Consider the following 22,231-nt stretch of genomic DNA (forward strand, 5'->3'; position numbering starts at 1 on the left):
CCCAAAGATTAAATGTTCGTCAGGTATTGTGGAAAAACTTTGGATTTTTACGTTACATGTGAGATCTCACAACACCGCTCCCGGCTGGGCTCGAACCACCAACCTTTCGGTTAACAGCCGAACGCGCTAACCATTGCGCCACGGAAGCCCAAAAATTAAATGTTCGTCAGGTATTGTGGAAAAACTTTGACTTTTTACGTCACATCTGAGACCTCACAACACCGCTCCCGGATGGGCTCGAACCACGAACCTTTCGGTTAACAGCCGAACGCGCTAACCATTGCGCCACGGAAGCTCAAAGATTAAATGTTCGTCAGGTATTGTGGAAAAACTTTGGCTTTTTACGTTACATTTGAGACTTCACAACACGGCAGCCGGGTGGGCTCGGACCATCAACCTTTTGGTTAACATCCGAACGCGCTAACCTTCGAGCCAAGGAAGCTCAGAAATGAAATGGTCGTCAGGTATTGTGGAAAAACTCTGACTTTTTACGTCACATCCGAGACTTCAAAACACCGCTCCCGGGTGGGCTCGAACCACCAACCTTTCGAATAACAGCTGAACGCTCTAACCATTGCGCCACGAAAGCCCAAAAATTAAATGTTCGTCAGTTATTTTTAAAAAACTCTGAATTTTACGTTACATCTAAGACCTCACAACACCGCTCCCGGATGGGCTCGAACCACCAACCTTTCGGTTAACAGCCGACGGCGTTAACCATTGCGCAACGGAAGCCCAAAGATTAAATGTTCGTCAGGTATAGTGGAAAAACTTTGACTTTTTACGTCACATCTGAGACCTCACAACACCGCTCACGGATGGGCTCGAACCACCAACCTTTCGGTTAAAGGCCGAACGCGCTAACCATTGCGCCACGGAAGCCCAAAAATTAAATGGTCGTCGGGTATTGTGGAAACACTTTGGCTTTTTACGTTACATGTGAGAGCTCACAACACCGCTCCCGGGTGGGCTCGAACCACCAACCTTTCGGTTAACAGCCGAACGCGCTAACCATTGCGCCACAGAAGCCCAAAAATTAAATGGTCGTCGGGTATTGTGGAAACACTTTGGCTTTTTACGTTACATGTGAGAGCTCACAACACCGCTCCCGGGTGGGCTCGAACCACCAACCTTTCGGTTAACAGCCGAACGCGCTAACCATTGCGCCACAGAAGCCCAAAGATTAAATGTTCGTCAGGTATTTTTAAAAAACTCTGAATTTTACGTTACATCTAAGACCTCACAACACCGCTCCCGGATGGGCTCGAACCACCAACCTTTCGGTTAACAGCCGAACGCGCTAACCATTGCGCCACGGAAGCCCAAAAATTAAATGGTCGTCGGGTATTGTGGAAACACTTTGGCTTTTTACGTTACATGTGAGAGCTCACAACACCGCTCCCGGGTGGGCTCGAACCACCAACCTTTCGGTTAACAGCCGAACGCGCTAACCATTGCGCCACGGAAGCTCAAAAATTAAATGGTCGTCAGGTATTGTGGAAAAACTTTGACTTTTTACGTCACATCTGAGACCTCACAACACCGCTCCCGGATGGTCTCGAACCACCAACCTTTCAGTTAACAGCCGAACGCGCTAACCATTGCGCCACGGAAGCCCAAAGATTAAATGTTCGTCAGGTATTTTTAAAAAACTCTGAAGTTTACGTTACATCTAAGACCTCACAACACCGCTCCCGGATGGGCTCGAACCACCAACCTTTCGGTTAACAGCCGACGGCGTTAACCATTGCGCAACGGAAGCCCAAAGATTAAATGTTCGTCAGGTATTGTGGAAAAACTTTGGATTTTTACGTTACCTGTGAGATTTCACAACTCCGCTCCCGGGTGGGCTCGAACCACCAACCTATTAGTTAACAGCCGAACGCGCTAACCATTGAGCCACGGAAAACCAAAAATTAAATGGTCGTCAGGTATTGTGGAAAAACTTTGGCTTTTTACGTTACATGTGAGAGCTCACAACACCGCTCCCGGGTGGGCTCGAACCACCAACCTTTCGGTTAACAGCCGAACGCGCTAACCATTGCGCCACGGAAGCCCAAAAATTAAATGGTCGTCGGGTATTGTGGAAACACTTTGGCTTTTTACGTTACATGTGAGAGCTCACATCACCGCTCCCGGGTGGGCTCGAACCACCAACCTTTCGGTTAACAGCCGAACGCGCTAACCATTGCGCCACAGAAGCCCAAAGATTAAATGTTCGTCAGGTATTTTTAAAAAACTCTGAATTTTACGTTACAACTTAGACCTCACAACACCGCTCCCGGGTGGGCTCGAACCACCAACCTTTCGGTTAACAGCCGAACGCGCTAACCATTGCGCCACGGAAGCCCAAAAATTAAATGGTCGTCGGGTATTGTGGAAACACTTTGGCTTTTTACGTTACATGTGAGAGCTCACAACACCGCTCCCGGGTGGGCTCGAACCACCAACCTTTCGGTTAACAGCCGAACGCGCTAACCATTGCGCCACGGAAGCCCAAAAATTAAATGGTCGTCGGGTATTGTGGAAACACTTTGGCTTTTTACGTTACATGTGAGAGCTCACAACACCGCTCCCGGGTGGGCTCGAACCACCAACCTTTCGGTTAACAGCCGAACGCGCTAACCATTGCGCCACGGAAGCTCAAAAATTAAATGGTCGTCAGGTATTGTGGAAAAACTTTGACTTTTTACGTCACATCTGAGACCTCACAACACCGCTCCCGGATGGTCTCGAACCACCAACCTTTCAGTTAACAGCCGAACGCGCTAACCATTGCGCCACGGAAGCCCAAAGATTAAATGTTCGTCAGGTATTTTTAAAAAACTCTGAAGTTTACGTTACATCTAAGACCTCACAACACCGCTCCCGGATGGGCTCGAACCACCAACCTTTCGGTTAACAGCCGACGGCGTTAACCATTGCGCAACGGAAGCCCAAAGATTAAATGTTCGTCAGGTATTGTGGAAAAACTTTGGATTTTTACGTTACCTGTGAGATTTCACAACTCCGCTCCCGGGTGGGCTCGAACCACCAACCTATTAGTTAACAGCCGAACGCGCTAACCATTGAGCCACGGAAAACCAAAAATTAAATGGTCGTCAGGTATTGTGGAAAAACTTTTATATTTTGCGTTACAGCTGACACCTCACAACACCGCTCCCGGGTGGGCTTGAACAACCAACCTTTCGGGTAACAGCTGAACGAGCTAACCAATGCGCCACGGAAGCCCAAAAGTTAAATATTTGTCAGGCATTGTGGAAAAACTTTGACTTTTTGCGTTACTTATAAAACTTAACACCAACGTTCCCGGGTGGACTTGAACCACCAACCTTTCGGATAACAGCCGAACGCGCTAACCATTGCACCACGGAAGCCCGGATATTAAATGGTCGTCAGGTATTGTTGAAAAACTTTGGCTTTTTACGTTTCTTATAAATCTTTACAAAACCGTTCCCGGGTGGACTTGAACCACTAACCTTTTGATTAACAGCTGAACACGCTAACCATTGCGCCACGGAAGCCCTAAAATTAAATGGTCGTCAGGTATTGTGGAAAAACTTTGACTTTTTACGTCACATCTTATACCTCACTACACCGCTCCCGGATGGGTTCGAACCACCAACCTTTCGGTTAACGGCCGAACGCGCTAACCATTGCGCAACGGAAGGTATTGTGGAAAAACTTTGACTTTTTACGTTACTTATAAAACTTTACACAAACGTTCCCGGGTGGGCTTAAACCACCAAACTTTCGGTTAACACCCGAAACGGAAGCCCAAAAAATAAATATTCGTCGGGTATTGCGGAAAAATTTTGACTTTTTACCTTACATCCGAGACCTCACAACACCGCTCCCGGATGGGCTCGAACCACCAACCTTTCGGTTAACAGCCGACGGCGTTAACCATTGCGCAACGGAAGCCCAAAGATTAAATGTTCGTCAGGTATTGTGGAAAAACTTTGGATTTTTACGTTACCTGTGAGATTTCACAACTCCGCTCCCGGGTGGGCTCGAACCACCAACCTATTAGTTAACAGCCGAACGCGCTAACCATTGAGCCACGGAAAACCAAAAATTAAATGGTCGTCAGGTATCGTGGAAAAACTTTGGCTTTTTACGTTACATTTGAGACTTCACAACACTGCTCCCGGGTGGGCTCGAACCACCAACCTTAAGCTTAACATCCGAACACGCTAACCATGGAGCCAAGGAAGCCCAAAAATTAAATGTTCGTCAGTTATTTTTAAAAAACTCTGAATTTTACGTTACATCTAAGACCTCACAACACCGCTCCCGGGTGGGCTCGAACCACCAACCTTTCGGTTAACAGCCGAACGCGCTAACCATTGCGCCACGGAAGCCCAAAAATTAAATGGTCGTCGGGTATTGTGGAAACACTTTGGCTTTTTACGTTACATGTGAGAGCTCACAACACCGCTCCCGGGTGGGCTCGAACCACCAACCTTTCGGTTAACAGCCGAACGCGCTAACCATTGCGCCACGGAAGCCCAAAAATTAAATGGTCGTCGGGTATTGTGGAAACACTTTGGCTTTTTACGTTACATGTGAGAGCTCACAACACCGCTCCCGGGTGGGCTCGAACCACCAACCTTTCGGTTAACAGCCGAACGCGCTAACCATTGCGCCACAGAAGCCCAAAGATTAAATGTTCGTCAGGTATTTTTAAAAAACTCTGAATTTTACGTTACATCTAAGTACTCACAACACCGCTCCCGGATGGGCTCGAACCACCAACCTTTCGGTTAACAGCCGAACGCGCTAACCATTGCGCCACGGAAGCCCAAAAATTAAATGTTCGTCAGTTATTTTTAAAAAACTCTGAATTTTACGTTACATCTAAGACCTCACAACACCGCTCCCGGATGGGCTCGAACCACCAACCTTTCGGTTAACAGCCGACGGCGTTAACCATTGCGCAACGGAAGCCCAAAGATTAAATGTTCGTCAGGTATTGTGGAAAAGTTTGACTTTTTACGTCACATCTGAGACCTCACAACACCGCTCACGGATGGGCTCGAACCACCAACCTTTCGGTTAACAGCCGAACGCGCTAACCATTGCGCCACGGAAGCCCAAAAATTAAATGGTCGTCGGGTATTGTGGAAACACTTTGGCTTTTTACGTTACATGTGAGAGCTCACAACACCGCTCCCGGGTGGGCTCGAACCACCAACCTTTCGGTTAACAGCCGAACGCGCTAACCATTGCGCCACGGAAGCCCAAAAATTAAATGGTCGTCGGGTATTGTGGAAACACTTTGGCTTTTTACGTTACATGTGAGAGCTCACAACACCGCTCCCGGGTGGGCTCGAACCACCAACCTTTCGGTTAACAGCCGAACGCGCTAACCATTGCGCCACGGAAGCCCAAAAATTAAATGGTCGTCGGGTATTGTGGAAACACTTTGGCTTTTTACGTTACATGTGAGAGCTCACAACACCGCTCCCGGGTGGGCTCGAACCACCATCCTTTCGGTTAACAGCTGAACGCTCTAACCATTGCGCCACGGAAGCCCAAAAATTAAATGTTCGTCAGTTATTTTTAAAAAACTCTGAATTTTACGTTACATCTAAGACCTCACAACACCGCTCCCGGATGGGCTCGAACCACCAACCTTTCGGTTAACAGCCGACGGCGTTAACCATTGCGCAACGGAAGCCCAAAGATTAAATGTTCGTCAGGTATTGTGGAAAAATTTGACTTTTTACGTCACATCTGAGACCTCACAACACCGCTCACGGATGGGCTCGAACCACCAACCATTCGGTTAACAGCCGAACGCGCTAACCATTGCGCCATGGAAGCCCAAAAATTAAATGGTCGTCGGGTATTGTGGAAACACTTTGGCTTTTTACGTTACATGTGAGAGCTCACAACATCGCTCCCGGGTGGGCTCGAACCACCAACCTTTCGGTTAACAGCCGAACGCGCTAACCATTGCGCCACAGAAGCCCAAAGATTAAATGTTCGTCAGGTATTTTTAAAAAACTCTGAATTTTACGTTACATCTAAGACCTCACAACACCGCTCCCGGATGGGCTCGAACCACCAACCTTTCGGTTAACAGCCGAACGCGCTAACCATTGCGCCACGGAAGCCCAAAAATTAAATGTTCGTCAGTTATTTTTAAAAAACTCTGAATTTTACGTTACATCTACGACCTCACAACATCGCTCCCGGATGGGCTCGAACCACCAACCTTTCGGTTAACAGCCGACGGCGTTAACCATTGTGCAACGGAAGCCCAAAGATTAAATGTTCGTCTGGTATTGTGGAAAAGCTTTGACTTTTTACGTCACATCCGAGACTTCACAACACCGCTCCCGGATGGGCTCGAACCACAAACCTTTTGAATAACAGCTGAACGCTCTAACCATTGCGCCACGGAAGCCCAAAAATTGAATGTTTGTCAGTTATTTTTAAAAAACTCTGAATTTTACGTTACATCTAAGACCTCACAACACCGCTCCCGGATGGGCTCGAACCACCAACCTTTCGGTTAACAGCCGACGGCGTTAACCATTGCGCAACGGAAGCCCAAAAGATTAAATGTTCGTCAGGTATTGTGGAAAAACTTTGGCTTTTTACGTTACATGTGAGAGCTCACAACACCGCTCCCGGGTGGGCTCGAACCACCATCCTTTCGGTTAACAGCTGAACGCTCTAACCATTGCGCCACGGAAGCCCAAAAATTAAATGTTCGTCAGTTATTTTTAAAAAACTCTGAATTTTACGTTACATCTAAGACCTCACAACACCGCTCCCGGATGGGCTCGAACCACCAACCTTTCGGTTAACAGCCGACGGCGTTAACCATTGTGCAACGGAAGCCCAAAGATTAAATGTTCGTCTGGTATTGTGGAAAAGCTTTGACTTTTTACGTCACATCCGAGACTTCACAACACCGCTCCCGGATGGGCTCGAACCACAAACCTTTTGAATAACAGCTGAACGCTCTAACCATTGCGCCACGGAAGCCCAAAAATTGAATGTTTGTCAGTTATTTTTAAAAAACTCTGAATTTTACGTTACATCTAAGACCTCACAACACCGCTCCCGGATGGGCTCGAACCACCAACCTTTCGGTTAACAGCCGACGGCGTTAACCATTGCGCAACGGAAGCCCAAAAGATTAAATGTTCGTCAGGTATTGTGGAAAAACTTTGGCTTTTTACGTTACATGTGAGAGCTCACAACACCGCTCCCGGGTGGGCTCGAACCACCATCCTTTCGGTTAACAGCTGAACGCTCTAACCATTGCGCCACGGAAGCCCAAAAATTAAATGTTCGTCAGTTATTTTTAAAAAACTCTGAATTTTACGTTACATCTAAGACCTCACAACACCGCTCCCGGATGGGCTCGAACCACCAACCTTTCGGTTAACAGCCGACGGCGTTAACCATTGCGCAACGGAAGCCCAAAGATTAAATGTTCGTCAGGTATTGTGGAAAAATTTGACTTTTTACGTCACATCTGAGACCTCACAACACCGCTCACGGATGGGCTCGAACCACCAACCTTTCGGTTAACAGCCGAACGCGCTAACCATTGCGCCACGGAAGCCCAAAAATTAAATGGTCGTCGGGTATTGTGGAAACACTTTGGCTTTTTACGTTACATGTGAGAGCTCACAACACCGCTCCCGGGTGGGCTCGAACCACCAACCTTTCGGTTAACAGCCGAACGCGCTAACCATTGCGCCACGGAAGCCCAAAAATTAAATGGTCGTCGGGTATTGTGGAAACACTTTGGCTTTTTACGTTACATGTGAGAGCTCACAACACCGCTCCCGGGTGGGCTCGAACCACCAACCTTTCGGTTAACAGCCGAACGCGCTAACCATTGCGCCACGGAAGCCCAAAAATTAAATGGTCGTCGGGTATTGTGGAAACACTTTGGCTTTTTACGTTACATGTGAGAGCTCACAACACCGCTCCCGGGTGGGCTCGAACCACCAACCTTTCGGTTAACAGCCGAACGCGCTAACCATTGCGCCACAGAAGCCCAAAGATTAAATGTTCGTCAGGTATTTTTAAAAAACTCTGAATTTTACGTTACATCTAAGACCTCACAACACCGCTCCCGGATGGGCTCGAACCACCAACCTTTTGGTTAACAGCCGACGGCGTTAACCATTGCGCAACGGAAGCCCAAAAGATTAAATGTTCGTCAGGTATTGTGGAAAAACTTTGGCTTTTTACGTTACATGTGAGAGCTCACAACACCGCTCCCGGGTGGGCTCGAACCACCATCCTTTCGGTTAACAGCTGAACGCTCTAACCATTGCGCCACGGAAGCCCAAAAATTAAATGTTCGTCAGTTATTTTTAAAAAACTCTGAATTTTACGTTACATCTAAGACCTCACAACACCGCTCCCGGATGGGCTCGAACCACCAACCTTTCGGTTAACAGCCGACGGCGTTAACCATTGCGCAACGGAAGCCCAAAGATTAAATGTTCGTCAGGTATTGTGGAAAAATTTGACTTTTTACGTCACATCTGAGACCTCACAACACCGCTCACGGATGGGCTCGAACCACCAACCATTCGGTTAACAGCCGAACGCGCTAACCATTGCGCCACGGAAGCCCAAAAATTAAATGGTCGTCGGGTATTGTGGAAACACTTTGGCTTTTTACGTTACATGTGAGAGCTCACAACACCGCTCCCGGGTGGGCTCAAACCACCAACCTTTCGGTTAACAGCCGAACGCGCTAACCATTGCGCCACAGAAGCCCAAAGATTAAATGTTCGTCAGGTATTTTTAAAAAACTCTGAATTTTACGTTACATCTAAGACCTCACAACACCGCTCCCGGATGGGCTCGAACCACCAACCTTTCGGTTAACAGCCGAACGCGCTAACCATTGCGCCACAGAAGCCCAAAGATTAAATGTTCGTCAGGTATTGTGGAAAAACTTTGTATTTTTACGTTACCTGTGAGATTTCACAACTCCGCTCCCGGGTGGGCTCGAACCACCAACCTATTAGTTAACAGCCGAACGCGCTAACCATTGAGCCACGGAAGCCCAAAAATTAAATGGTCGTCAGGTATTGTGGAAAAACTTTGGCTTTTTACGTTACATTTGAGACTTCACAACACTGCTCCCGGGTGGGCTCGAACCACCAACCTTAAGCTTAACATCCGAACACGCTAACCATGGAGCCAAGGAAGCTCAGAAATGAAATGGTCGTCAGGTATTGTGGAAAAACTTTGACTTTTTACGTCACATCTGAGACTTCACAACACCGCTCCCGGATGGGCTCGAACCACCAACCTTTCGGTTAGCAGCCGAACGCGCTAACCATTGCGCCACGGAAGCCCAAAAATTAAATGTTCGTCAGTTATTTTTAAAAAACTCTGAATTTTACGTTACATCTAAGACCTCACAACACCGCTCCCGGATGGGCTCGAACCACCAACCTTTCGGTTAACAGCCGACGGCGTTAACCATTGCGCAACGGAAGCCCAAAGATTAAATGTTCGTCAGGTATTGTGGAAAAACTTTGGATTTTTACGTTACATGTGAGATTTCACAACACCGCTCCCGGGTGGGCTCGAACCACCAACCTTTCGGTTAACAGCCGAACGCGCTAACCATTGCACCAGGGAAGCTCAAAAATTAAATGGTCGTCAGGTATTGTGGAAAAACTTTGGCATTTGACATTACGTTTGAGATCTCACAACACCGCTCCCGGGTGGGCTCGAACCACCAACCTTTCGGTTAACAGCCGAACGCGCTAACTATTGCGCCACGGAAGCCCAAAAATTAAACGGTCGTCAGGTATTGTGGAAAAACTTTGGCTTTTTACGTTACATTTGAGACTTCACAACACGGCAGCCGGGTGGGCTCGAACCACCAACCTTTTGGTTAACATCCGAACGCGCTAACCTTCGAGCCAAGGAAGCTCAGAAATGAAATGGTCGTCAGGTATTGTGGAAAAACTCTGACTTTTTACGTCACATCAGAGACTTCAAAACACCGCTCCCGGATGGACTCGAACCACAAACCTTTTGAATAAGAGCTGAACGCGCTAACCATTGCGCCACGGAAGCCCAAAAATTAAATGTTCGTCAGATATTTTTAAAAAACTCTGAATTTTACGTTACATCTAAGACCTCACAACACCGCTCCCGGATGGGCTCGAACCACCAACCTTTCGGTTAACAGCCGACGGCGTTAACCATTGCGCAACGGAAGCCCAAAGATTAAATGTTCGTCAGGTATTGTGGAAAAACTTTGGATTTTTACGTTACCTGTGAGATTTCACAACTCCGCTCCCGGGTGGGCTCGAACCACCAACCTATTAGTTAACAGCCGAACGCGCTAACCATTGAGCCACGGAAGCCCAAAAATTAAATGGTCGTCAGGTATTGTGGAAAAACTTTGGCTTTTTACGTTACATTTGAGACTTCATAACACTGCTCCCGGGTGGGCTCGAACCACCAACCTTAAGCTTAACATCCGAACACGCTAACCATGGAGCCAAGGAAGCTCAGAAATGAAATGGTCGTCAGGTATTGTGGAAAAACTTTGATTTTACGTCACATCTGAGACCTCACAACACCGCTCACGGATGGGCTCGAACCACCAACCTTTCGGTTAACAGCCGAACGCGCTAACCATTGCGCCACGGAAGCCCAAAAATTAAATGTTCGTCAGTTATTTTTAAAAAACTCTGAATTTTACGTTACATCTAAGACCTCACAACACCGCTCCCAGATTGGCTCGAACCACCAACCTTTCGGTTAACAGCCGACGGCGTTAACCATTGCGCAACGGAAGCCCAAAGATTAAATGTTCGTCAGGTATTGTGGAAAAACTTTGGATTTTTACGTTACATGTGAAAATTCACAACACCGCTCCCGGGTGGGCTCGAACCACCAACCTTTCGTTTAACAGCCGAACGCGCTAACCATTGCGCCACGGAAGCTCAAAAATTAAATGGTCGTCAGGTATTGTGGAAAAACTTTGGCATTTGACATTACGTTTGAGATCTCACAACACCGCTCCCGGGTGGGCTCGAACCACCAACCTTACGGTTAACAGCCGAACGCGCTAACCATTGCGCCACGGAAGCTCAAAAATTAAACGGTCGTCAGGTATTGTGGAAAAACTTTGGCTTTTTACGTTACATTTGAGACTTCACAACACGGCAGCCGGGTGGGCTCGAACCACCAACCTTTTGGTTAACATCCGAACGCGCTAACCTTCGAGCCAAGGAAGCTCAGAAATGAAATGGTCGTCAGGTATTGTGGAAAAACTCTGACTTTTTACGTCACATCAGAGACTTCAAAACACCGCTCCCGGATGGGCTCGAACCACAAACCTTTTGAATAACAGCTGAACGCGCTAACCATTGCGCCACGGAAGCCCAAAAATTAAATGTTCGTCAGATATTTTTAAAAAACTCTGAATTTTACGTTACATCTAAGACCTCACAACACCGCTCCCGGATGGGCTCGAACCACCAACCTTTCGGTTAACAGCCGACGGCGTTAACCATTGCGCAACGGAAGCCCAAAGATTAAATGTTCGTCAGGTATTGTGGAAAAACTTTGTATTTTTACGTTACCTGTGAGATTTCACAACTCCGCTCCCGGGTGGGCTCGAACCACCAACCTATTAGTTAACAGCCGAACGCGCTAACCATTGAGCCACGGAAGCCCAAAAATTAAATGGTCGTCAGGTATTGTGGAAAAACTTTGGCTTTTTACGTTACATTTGAGACTTCACAACACTGCTCCCGGGTGGGCTCGAACCACCAACCTTAAGCTTAACATCCGAACACGCTAACCATGGAGCCAAGGAAGCTCAGAAATGAAATGGTCGTCAGGTATTGTGGAAAAACTTTGACTTTTTACGTCACATCTGAGACTTCACAACACCGCTCCCGGATGGGCTCGAACCACCAACCTTTCGGTTAGCAGCCGAACGCGCTAACCATTGCGCCACGGAAGCCCAAAAATTAAATGTTCGTCAGTTATTTTTAAAAAACTCTGAATTTTACGTTACATCTAAGACCTCACAACACCGCTCCCGGATGGGCTCGAACCACCAACCTTTCGGTTAACAGCCGACGGCGTTAACCATTGCGCAACGGAAGCCCAAAGATTAAATGTTCGTCAGGTATTGTGGAAAAACTTTGGATTTTTACGTTACATGTGAGATTTCACAACACCGCTCCCGGGTGGGCTCGAACCACCAACCTTTCGGTTAACAGCCGAACGCGCTAACCATTGCGCCAGGGAAGCTCAAAAATTAAATGGTCGTCAGGTATTGTGGAAAAACTTTGGCATTTGACATTACGTTTGAGATCTCACAACACCGCTCCCGGGTGGGCTCGAACCACCAACCTTTCGGTTAACAGCCGAACGCGCTAACCATTGCGCCACGGAAGCCCAAAAATTAAATGTTCGTCAGTTATTTTTAAAAAACTCTGAATTTTACGTTACATCTAAGACCTCACAACACCGCTCCCAGATGGGCTCGAACCACCAACCTTTCGGTTAACAGCCGACGGCGTTAACCATTGCGCAACGGAAGCCCAAAGATTAAATGTTCGTCAGGTATTGTGGAAAAACTTTGGATTTTTACGTTACATGTGAAAATTCACAACACCGCTCCCGGGTGGGCTCGAACCACCAACCTTTCGTTTAACAGCCGAACGCGCTAACCATTGCGCCACGGAAGCTCAAAAATTAAATGGTCGTCAGGTATTGTGGAAAAACTTTGGCATTTGACATTACGTTTGAGATCTCACAACACCGCTCCCGGGTGGGCTCGAACCACCAACCTTACGGTTAACAGCCGAACGCGCTAACCATTGCGCCACGGAAGCTCAAAAATTAAACGGTCGTCAGGTATTGTGGAAAAACTTTGGCTTTTTACGTTACATTTGAGACTTCACAACACGGCAGCCGGGTGGGCTCGAACCACCAACCTTTTGGTTAACATCCGAACGCGCTAACCTTCGAGCCAAGGAAGCTCAGAAATGAAATGGTCGTCAGGTATTGTGGAAAAACTCTGACTTTTTACGTCACATCAGAGACTTCAAAACACCGCTCCCGGATGGGCTCGAACCACAAACCTTTTGAATAACAGCTGAACGCGCTAACCATTGCGCCACGGAAGCCCAAAAATTAAATGTTCGTCAGATATTTTTAAAAAACTCTGAATTTTACGTTACATCTAAGACCTCACAACACCGCTCCCGGATGGGCTCGAACCACCAACCTTTCGGTTAACAGCCGACGGCGTTAACCATTGCGCAACGGAAGCCCAAAGATTAAATGTTCGTCAGGTATTGTGGAAAAACTTTGTATTTTTACGTTACATGTGAGATTTCACAACTCCGCTCCCGGGATGGCTCGAACCACCAACCTATTAGTTAACAGCCGAACGCGCTAACCATTGAGCCGCGGAAGCCCAAAAATTAAATGGTCGTCAGGTATTGTGGAAAAACTTTGGCTTTTTACGTTACATTTGAGACTTCACAACACTGCTCCCGGGTGGGCTCGAACCACCAACCTTAAGCTTAACATCCGAACACGCTAACCATGGAGCCAAGGAAGCTCAGAAATGAAATGGTCGTCAGGTATTGTGGAAAAACTTTGACTTTTTACGTCACATCTGAGACTTCACAACACCGCTCCCGGATGGGCTCGAACCACCAACCTTTCGGTTAGCAGCCGAACGCGCTAACCATTGCGCCACGGAAGCCCAAAAATTAAATGTTCGTCAGTTATTTTTAAAAAACTCTGAATTTTACGTTACATCTAAGACCTCACAACACCGCTCCCGGATGGGCTCGAACCACCAACCTTTCGGTTAACAGCCGACGGCGTTAACCATTGCGCAACGGAAGCCCAAAGATTAAATGTTCGTCAGGTATTGTGGAAAAACTTTGGATTTTTACGTTACATGTGAGATTTCACAACATCGCTCCCGGGTGGGCTCGAACCACCAACCTTTCGGTTAACAGCCGAACGCGCTAACCATTGCGCCAGGGAAGCTCAAAAATTAAATGGTCGTCAGGTATTGTGGAAAAACTTTGGCATTTGACATTACGTTTGAGATCTCACAACACCGCTCCCGGGTGGGCTCGAACCACCAACCTTTCGGTTAACAGCCGAACGCGCTAACCATTGCGCCACGGAAGCTCAAAAATTAAACGGTCGTCAGGTATTGTGGAAAAACTTTGGCTTTTTACGTTACATTTGAGACTTCACAACACGGCAGCCGGGTGGGCTCGAACCACCAACCTTTTGGTTAACATACGAACGCGCTAACCTTCGAGCCAAGGAAGCTCAGAAATGAAATGGTCGTCAGGTATTGTGGAAAAACTCTGACTTTTTACGTCACATCAGAGACTTCAAAACACCGCTCCCGGATGGGCTCGAACCACAAACCTTTTGAATAACAGCTGAACGCGCTAACCATTGCGCCACGGAAGCCCAAAAATTAAATGTTCGTCAGATATTTTTAAAAAACTCTGAATTTTACGTTACATCTAAGACCTCACAACACCGCTCCCGGATGGGCTCGAACCACCAACCTTTCGGTTAACAGCCGACGGCGTTAACCATTGCGCAACGGAAGCCCAAAGATTAAATGATCGTCAGGTATTGTGGAAAAACTTTGTATTTTTACGTTACCTGTGAGATTTCACAACTCCGCTCCCGGGTGGGCTCGAACCACCAACCTATTAGTTAACAGCCGAACGCGCTAACCATTGAGCCACGGAAGCCCAAAAATTAAATGGTCGTCAGGTATTGTGGAAAAACTTTGGCTTTTTACGTTACATTTGAGACTTCAAAACACTGCTCCCGGGTGGGCTCGAACCACCAACCTTAAGCTTAACATCCGAACACGCTAACCATGGAGCCAAGGAAGCTCAGAAATGAAATGGTCGTCAGGTATTGTGGAAAAACTTTGACTTTTTACGTCACATCTGAGACTTCACAACACCGCTCCCGAATGGGCTCGAACCACCAACCTTTCGGTTAACAGCCGAACGCGCTAACCATTGCGCCACGGAAGCCCAAAAATTAAATGTTCGTCAGTTATTTTTAAAAAACTCTGAATTTTACGTTACATCTAAGACCTCACAACACCGCTCCCGGATGGGCTCGAACCACCAATCTTTCGGTTAACAGCCGACGGCGTTAACCATTGCGCAACGGAAGCCCAAAGATTAAATGTTCGTCAGGTATTGTGGAAAAACTTTGGATTTTTACGTTACATGTGAGATTTCACAACTCCGCTCCCGGGATGGCTCGAACCACCAACCTATTAGTTAACAGCCGAACGCGCTAACCATTGAGCCGCGGAAGCCCAAAAATTAAATGGTCGTCAGGTATTGTGGAAAAACTTTGGCTTTTTACGTTACATTTGAGACTTCACAACACTGCTCCCGGGTGGGCTCGAACCACCAACCTTAAGCTTAACATCCGAACACGCTAACCATGGAGCCAAGGAAGCTCAGAAATGAAATGGTCGTCAGGTATTGTGGAAAAACTTTGACTTTTTACGTCACATCTGAGACTTCACAACACCGCTCCCGGATGGGCTCGAACCACCAACCTTTCGGTTAGCAGCCGAACGCGCTAACCATTGCGCCACGGAAGCCCAAAAATTAAATGTTCGTCAGTTATTTTTAAAAAACTCTGAATTTTACGTTACATCTAAGACCTCACAACACCGCTCCCGGATGGGCTCGAACCACCAACCTTTCGGTTAACAGCCGACGGCGTTAACCATTGCGCAACGGAAGCCCAAAGATTAAATGTTCGTCAGGTATTGTGGAAAAACTTTGGATTTTTACGTTACATGTGAGATTTCACAACACCGCTCCCGGGTGGGCTCGAACCACCAACCTTTCGGTTAACAGCCGAACGCGCTAACCATTGCGCCAGGGAAGCTCAAAAATTAAATGGTCGTCAGGTATTGTGGAAAAACTTTGGCATTTGACATTACGTTTGAGATCTCACAACACCGCTCCCGGGTGGGCTCGAACCACCAACCTTTCGGTTAACAGCCGAACGCGCTAACCATTGCGCCACGGAAGCTCAAAAATTAAACGGTCGTCAGGTATTGTGGAAAAACTTTGGCTTTTTACGTTACATTTGAGACTTCACAACACGGCAGCCGGGTGGGCTCGAACCACCAACCTTTTGGTTAACATACGAACGCGCTAACCTTCGAGCCAAGGAAGCTCAGAAATGAAATGGTCGTCAGGTATTGTGGAAAAACTCTGACTTTTTACGTCACATCAGAGACTTCAAAACACCGCTCCCGGATGGGCTCGAACCACAAACCTTTTGAATAACAGCTGAACGCGCTAACCATTGCGCCACGGAAGCCCAAAAATTAAATGTTCGTCAGATATTTTTAAAAAACTCTGAATTTTACGTTACATCTAAGACCTCACAACACCGCTCCCGGATGGGCTCGAACCACCAACCTTTCGGTTAACAGCCGACGGCGTTAACCATTGCGCAACGGAAGCCCAAAGATTAAATGTTCGTCAGGTATTGTGGAAAAACTTTGTATTTTTACGTTACCTGTGAGATTTCACAACTCCGCTCCCGGGTGGGCTCGAACCACCAACCTATTAGTTAACAGCCGAACGCGCTAACCATTGAGCCACGGAAGCCCAAAAATTAAATGGTCGTCAGGTATTGTGGAAAAACTTTGGCTTTTTACGTTACATTTGAGACTTCACAACACTGCTCCCGGGTGGGCTCGAACCACCAACCTTAAGCTTAACATCCGAACACGCTAACCATGGAGCCAAGGAAGCTCAGAAATGAAATGGTCGTCAGGTATTGTGGAAAAACTTTGACTTTTTACGTCACATCTGAGACTTCACAACACCGCTCCCGAATGGGCTCGAACCACCAACCTTTCGGTTAACAGCCGAACGCGCTAACCATTGCGCCACGGAAGCCCAAAAATTAAATGTTCGTCAGTTATTTTTAAAAAACTCTGAATTTTACGTTACATCTAAGACCTCACAACACCGCTCCCGGATGGGCTCGAACCACCAATCTTTCGGTTAACAGCCGACGGCGTTAACCATTGCGCAACGGAAGCCCAAAGATTAAATGTTCGTCAGGTATTGTGGAAAAACTTTGGATTTTTACGTTACATGTGAGATTTCACAACTCCGCTCCCGGGATGGCTCGAACCACCAACCTATTAGTTAACAGCCGAACGCGCTAACCATTGAGCCGCGGAAGCCCAAAAATTAAATGGTCGTCAGGTATTGTGGAAAAACTTTGGCTTTTTACGTTACATTTGAGACTTCACAACACTGCTCCCGGGTGGGCTCGAACCACCAACCTTAAGCTTAACATCCGAACACGCTAACCATGGAGCCAAGGAAGCTCAGAAATGAAATGGTCGTCAGGTATTGTGGAAAAACTTTGACTTTTTACGTCACATCTGAGACTTCACAACACCGCTCCCGGATGGGCTCGAACCACCAACCTTTCGGTTAGCAGCCGAACGCGCTAACCATTGCGCCACGGAAGCCCAAAAATTAAATGTTCGTCAGTTATTTTTAAAAAACTCTGAATTTTACGTTACATCTAAGACCTCACAACACCGCTCCCGGATGGGCTCGAACCACCAACCTTTCGGTTAACAGCCGACGGCGTTAACCATTGCGCAACGGAAGCCCAAAGATTAAATGTTCGTCAGGTATTGTGGAAAAACTTTGGATTTTTACGTTACATGTGAGATTTCACAACACCGCTCCCGGGTGGGCTCGAACCACCAACCTTTCGGTTAACAGCCGAACGCGCTAACCATTGCACCAGGGAAGCTCAAAAATTAAATGGTCGTCAGGTATTGTGGAAAAACTTTGGCATTTGACATTACGTTTGAGATCTCACAACACCGCTCCCGGGTGGGCTCGAACCACCAACCTTTCGGTTAACAGCCGAACGCGCTAACTATTGCGCCACGGAAGCCCAAAAATTAAACGGTCGTCAGGTATTGTGGAAAAACTTTGGCTTTTTACGTTACATTTGAGACTTCACAACACGGCAGCCGGGTGGGCTCGAACCACCAACCTTTTGGTTAACATCCGAACGCGCTAACCTTCGAGCCAAGGAAGCTCAGAAATGAAATGGTCGTCAGGTATTGTGGAAAAACTCTGACTTTTTACGTCACATCAGAGACTTCAAAACACCGCTCCCGGATGGACTCGAACCACAAACCTTTTGAATAAGAGCTGAACGCGCTAACCATTGCGCCACGGAAGCCCAAAAATTAAATGTTCGTCAGATATTTTTAAAAAACTCTGAATTTTACGTTACATCTAAGACCTCACAACACCGCTCCCGGATGGGCTCGAACCACCAACCTTTCGGTTAACAGCCGACGGCGTTAACCATTGCGCAACGGAAGCCCAAAGATTAAATGTTCGTCAGGTATTGTGGAAAAACTTTGGATTTTTACGTTACCTGTGAGATTTCACAACTCCGCTCCCGGGTGGGCTCGAACCACCAACCTATTAGTTAACAGCCGAACGCGCTAACCATTGAGCCACGGAAGCCCAAAAATTAAATGGTCGTCAGGTATTGTGGAAAAACTTTGGCTTTTTACGTTACATTTGAGACTTCATAACACTGCTCCCGGGTGGGCTCGAACCACCAACCTTAAGCTTAACATCCGAACACGCTAACCATGGAGCCAAGGAAGCTCAGAAATGAAATGGTCGTCAGGTATTGTGGAAAAACTTTGATTTTACGTCACATCTGAGACCTCACAACACCGCTCACGGATGGGCTCGAACCACCAACCTTTCGGTTAACAGCCGAACGCGCTAACCATTGCGCCACGGAAGCCCAAAAATTAAATGTTCGTCAGTTATTTTTAAAAAACTCTGAATTTTACGTTACATCTAAGACCTCACAACACCGCTCCCAGATTGGCTCGAACCACCAACCTTTCGGTTAACAGCCGACGGCGTTAACCATTGCGCAACGGAAGCCCAAAGATTAAATGTTCGTCAGGTATTGTGGAAAAACTTTGGATTTTTACGTTACATGTGAAAATTCACAACACCGCTCCCGGGTGGGCTCGAACCACCAACCTTTCGTTTAACAGCCGAACGCGCTAACCATTGCGCCACGGAAGCTCAAAAATTAAATGGTCGTCAGGTATTGTGGAAAAACTTTGGCATTTGACATTACGTTTGAGATCTCACAACACCGCTCCCGGGTGGGCTCGAACCACCAACCTTACGGTTAACAGCCGAACGCGCTAACCATTGCGCCACGGAAGCTCAAAAATTAAACGGTCGTCAGGTATTGTGGAAAAACTTTGGCTTTTTACGTTACATTTGAGACTTCACAACACGGCAGCCGGGTGGGCTCGAACCACCAACCTTTTGGTTAACATCCGAACGCGCTAACCTTCGAGCCAAGGAAGCTCAGAAATGAAATGGTCGTCAGGTATTGTGGAAAAACTCTGACTTTTTACGTCACATCAGAGACTTCAAAACACCGCTCCCGGATGGGCTCGAACCACAAACCTTTTGAATAACAGCTGAACGCGCTAACCATTGCGCCACGGAAGCCCAAAAATTAAATGTTCGTCAGATATTTTTAAAAAACTCTGAATTTTACGTTACATCTAAGACCTCACAACACCGCTCCCGGATGGGCTCGAACCACCAACCTTTCGGTTAACAGCCGACGGCGTTAACCATTGCGCAACGGAAGCCCAAAGATTAAATGTTCGTCAGGTATTGTGGAAAAACTTTGTATTTTTACGTTACCTGTGAGATTTCACAACTCCGCTCCCGGGTGGGCTCGAACCACCAACCTATTAGTTAACAGCCGAACGCGCTAACCATTGAGCCACGGAAGCCCAAAAATTAAATGGTCGTCAGGTATTGTGGAAAAACTTTGGCTTTTTACGTTACATTTGAGACTTCACAACACTGCTCCCGGGTGGGCTCGAACCACCAACCTTAAGCTTAACATCCGAACACGCTAACCATGGAGCCAAGGAAGCTCAGAAATGAAATGGTCGTCAGGTATTGTGGAAAAACTTTGACTTTTTACGTCACATCTGAGACTTCACAACACCGCTCCCGGATGGGCTCGAACCACCAACCTTTCGGTTAGCAGCCGAACGCGCTAACCATTGCGCCACGGAAGCCCAAAAATTAAATGTTCGTCAGTTATTTTTAAAAAACTCTGAATTTTACGTTACATCTAAGACCTCACAACACCGCTCCCGGATGGGCTCGAACCACCAACCTTTCGGTTAACAGCCGACGGCGTTAACCATTGCGCAACGGAAGCCCAAAGATTAAATGTTCGTCAGGTATTGTGGAAAAACTTTGGATTTTTACGTTACATGTGAGATTTCACAACACCGCTCCCGGGTGGGCTCGAACCACCAACCTTTCGGTTAACAGCCGAACGCGCTAACCATTGCGCCAGGGAAGCTCAAAAATTAAATGGTCGTCAGGTATTGTGGAAAAACTTTGGCATTTGACATTACGTTTGAGATCTCACAACACCGCTCCCGGGTGGGCTCGAACCACCAACCTTTCGGTTAACAGCCGAACGCGCTAACCATTGCGCCACGGAAGCCCAAAAATTAAATGTTCGTCAGTTATTTTTAAAAAACTCTGAATTTTACGTTACATCTAAGACCTCACAACACCGCTCCCAGATGGGCTCGAACCACCAACCTTTCGGTTAACAGCCGACGGCGTTAACCATTGCGCAACGGAAGCCCAAAGATTAAATGTTCGTCAGGTATTGTGGAAAAACTTTGGATTTTTACGTTACATGTGAAAATTCACAACACCGCTCCCGGGTGGGCTCGAACCACCAACCTTTCGTTTAACAGCCGAACGCGCTAACCATTGCGCCACGGAAGCTCAAAAATTAAATGGTCGTCAGGTATTGTGGAAAAACTTTGGCATTTGACATTACGTTTGAGATCTCACAACACCGCTCCCGGGTGGGCTCGAACCACCAACCTTACGGTTAACAGCCGAACGCGCTAACCATTGCGCCACGGAAGCTCAAAAATTAAACGGTCGTCAGGTATTGTGGAAAAACTTTGGCTTTTTACGTTACATTTGAGACTTCACAACACGGCAGCCGGGTGGGCTCGAACCACCAACCTTTTGGTTAACATCCGAACGCGCTAACCTTCGAGCCAAGGAAGCTCAGAAATGAAATGGTCGTCAGGTATTGTGGAAAAACTCTGACTTTTTACGTCACATCAGAGACTTCAAAACACCGCTCCCGGATGGGCTCGAACCACAAACCTTTTGAATAACAGCTGAACGCGCTAACCATTGCGCCACGGAAGCCCAAAAATTAAATGTTCGTCAGATATTTTTAAAAAACTCTGAATTTTACGTTACATCTAAGACCTCACAACACCGCTCCCGGATGGGCTCGAACCACCAACCTTTCGGTTAACAGCCGACGGCGTTAACCATTGCGCAACGGAAGCCCAAAGATTAAATGTTCGTCAGGTATTGTGGAAAAACTTTGTATTTTTACGTTACATGTGAGATTTCACAACTCCGCTCCCGGGATGGCTCGAACCACCAACCTATTAGTTAACAGCCGAACGCGCTAACCATTGAGCCGCGGAAGCCCAAAAATTAAATGGTCGTCAGGTATTGTGGAAAAACTTTGGCTTTTTACGTTACATTTGAGACTTCACAACACTGCTCCCGGGTGGGCTCGAACCACCAACCTTAAGCTTAACATCCGAACACGCTAACCATGGAGCCAAGGAAGCTCAGAAATGAAATGGTCGTCAGGTATTGTGGAAAAACTTTGACTTTTTACGTCACATCTGAGACTTCACAACACCGCTCCCGGATGGGCTCGAACCACCAACCTTTCGGTTAGCAGCCGAACGCGCTAACCATTGCGCCACGGAAGCCCAAAAATTAAATGTTCGTCAGTTATTTTTAAAAAACTCTGAATTTTACGTTACATCTAAGACCTCACAACACCGCTCCCGGATGGGCTCGAACCACCAACCTTTCGGTTAACAGCCGACGGCGTTAACCATTGCGCAACGGAAGCCCAAAGATTAAATGTTCGTCAGGTATTGTGGAAAAACTTTGGATTTTTACGTTACATGTGAGATTTCACAACACCGCTCCCGGGTGGGCTCGAACCACCAACCTTTCGGTTAACAGCC

At 47.1% G+C, this 22,231-nt stretch overlaps 22 non-coding genes across 22 annotated transcripts; all 22 read right to left on the minus strand.

Moving 5' to 3' along the window:
* Nucleotides 1–1,396: 1,396 nt before the first annotated feature.
* TRNAN-GUU (transfer RNA asparagine (anticodon GUU)) lies at nt 1,397–1,469 on the minus strand. The gene has a single exon. It is a non-coding gene; the product is annotated as a tRNA-Asn (tRNA).
* Nucleotides 1,470–1,983: 514 nt separating this feature from the next.
* TRNAN-GUU (transfer RNA asparagine (anticodon GUU)) lies at nt 1,984–2,056 on the minus strand. Its single transcript has one exon. It is a non-coding gene; the product is annotated as a tRNA-Asn (tRNA).
* A 220-nt stretch (nt 2,057–2,276) lies between these two features.
* On the minus strand, nt 2,277–2,349 carry TRNAN-GUU (transfer RNA asparagine (anticodon GUU)). The gene has a single exon. It is a non-coding gene; the product is annotated as a tRNA-Asn (tRNA).
* A 74-nt stretch (nt 2,350–2,423) lies between these two features.
* On the minus strand, nt 2,424–2,496 carry TRNAN-GUU (transfer RNA asparagine (anticodon GUU)). Its single transcript has one exon. It is a non-coding gene; the product is annotated as a tRNA-Asn (tRNA).
* A 74-nt stretch (nt 2,497–2,570) lies between these two features.
* On the minus strand, nt 2,571–2,643 carry TRNAN-GUU (transfer RNA asparagine (anticodon GUU)). Its single transcript has one exon. It is a non-coding gene; the product is annotated as a tRNA-Asn (tRNA).
* A 1,648-nt stretch (nt 2,644–4,291) lies between these two features.
* TRNAN-GUU (transfer RNA asparagine (anticodon GUU)) lies at nt 4,292–4,364 on the minus strand. Its single transcript has one exon. It is a non-coding gene; the product is annotated as a tRNA-Asn (tRNA).
* Nucleotides 4,365–4,438: 74 nt separating this feature from the next.
* TRNAN-GUU (transfer RNA asparagine (anticodon GUU)) lies at nt 4,439–4,511 on the minus strand. The gene has a single exon. It is a non-coding gene; the product is annotated as a tRNA-Asn (tRNA).
* A 659-nt stretch (nt 4,512–5,170) lies between these two features.
* TRNAN-GUU (transfer RNA asparagine (anticodon GUU)) lies at nt 5,171–5,243 on the minus strand. The gene has a single exon. It is a non-coding gene; the product is annotated as a tRNA-Asn (tRNA).
* A 74-nt stretch (nt 5,244–5,317) lies between these two features.
* Nucleotides 5,318–5,390, minus strand: TRNAN-GUU (transfer RNA asparagine (anticodon GUU)). The gene has a single exon. It is a non-coding gene; the product is annotated as a tRNA-Asn (tRNA).
* Nucleotides 5,391–7,662: 2,272 nt separating this feature from the next.
* On the minus strand, nt 7,663–7,735 carry TRNAN-GUU (transfer RNA asparagine (anticodon GUU)). Its single transcript has one exon. It is a non-coding gene; the product is annotated as a tRNA-Asn (tRNA).
* A 74-nt stretch (nt 7,736–7,809) lies between these two features.
* Nucleotides 7,810–7,882, minus strand: TRNAN-GUU (transfer RNA asparagine (anticodon GUU)). Its single transcript has one exon. It is a non-coding gene; the product is annotated as a tRNA-Asn (tRNA).
* A 1,394-nt stretch (nt 7,883–9,276) lies between these two features.
* TRNAS-GCU (transfer RNA serine (anticodon GCU)) lies at nt 9,277–9,349 on the minus strand. The gene has a single exon. It is a non-coding gene; the product is annotated as a tRNA-Ser (tRNA).
* Nucleotides 9,350–11,916: 2,567 nt separating this feature from the next.
* Nucleotides 11,917–11,989, minus strand: TRNAS-GCU (transfer RNA serine (anticodon GCU)). The gene has a single exon. It is a non-coding gene; the product is annotated as a tRNA-Ser (tRNA).
* A 367-nt stretch (nt 11,990–12,356) lies between these two features.
* Nucleotides 12,357–12,429, minus strand: TRNAN-GUU (transfer RNA asparagine (anticodon GUU)). Its single transcript has one exon. It is a non-coding gene; the product is annotated as a tRNA-Asn (tRNA).
* Nucleotides 12,430–13,677: 1,248 nt separating this feature from the next.
* On the minus strand, nt 13,678–13,750 carry TRNAS-GCU (transfer RNA serine (anticodon GCU)). The gene has a single exon. It is a non-coding gene; the product is annotated as a tRNA-Ser (tRNA).
* Nucleotides 13,751–14,117: 367 nt separating this feature from the next.
* TRNAN-GUU (transfer RNA asparagine (anticodon GUU)) lies at nt 14,118–14,190 on the minus strand. Its single transcript has one exon. It is a non-coding gene; the product is annotated as a tRNA-Asn (tRNA).
* Nucleotides 14,191–15,585: 1,395 nt separating this feature from the next.
* TRNAS-GCU (transfer RNA serine (anticodon GCU)) lies at nt 15,586–15,658 on the minus strand. The gene has a single exon. It is a non-coding gene; the product is annotated as a tRNA-Ser (tRNA).
* A 367-nt stretch (nt 15,659–16,025) lies between these two features.
* On the minus strand, nt 16,026–16,098 carry TRNAN-GUU (transfer RNA asparagine (anticodon GUU)). Its single transcript has one exon. It is a non-coding gene; the product is annotated as a tRNA-Asn (tRNA).
* Nucleotides 16,099–17,493: 1,395 nt separating this feature from the next.
* Nucleotides 17,494–17,566, minus strand: TRNAS-GCU (transfer RNA serine (anticodon GCU)). The gene has a single exon. It is a non-coding gene; the product is annotated as a tRNA-Ser (tRNA).
* Nucleotides 17,567–20,133: 2,567 nt separating this feature from the next.
* On the minus strand, nt 20,134–20,206 carry TRNAS-GCU (transfer RNA serine (anticodon GCU)). Its single transcript has one exon. It is a non-coding gene; the product is annotated as a tRNA-Ser (tRNA).
* A 367-nt stretch (nt 20,207–20,573) lies between these two features.
* Nucleotides 20,574–20,646, minus strand: TRNAN-GUU (transfer RNA asparagine (anticodon GUU)). Its single transcript has one exon. It is a non-coding gene; the product is annotated as a tRNA-Asn (tRNA).
* Nucleotides 20,647–21,894: 1,248 nt separating this feature from the next.
* Nucleotides 21,895–21,967, minus strand: TRNAS-GCU (transfer RNA serine (anticodon GCU)). The gene has a single exon. It is a non-coding gene; the product is annotated as a tRNA-Ser (tRNA).
* Between the last annotated feature and the right edge of the window lie 264 nt (nt 21,968–22,231).

Source organism: Phalangium opilio, unplaced genomic scaffold (genome assembly GCF_054372755.1).
Source record: "Phalangium opilio isolate 3A_F unplaced genomic scaffold, DU_Popi_V2 ptg000352l_1, whole genome shotgun sequence".
Taxonomy (NCBI): domain Eukaryota; kingdom Metazoa; phylum Arthropoda; class Arachnida; order Opiliones; family Phalangiidae; genus Phalangium; species Phalangium opilio.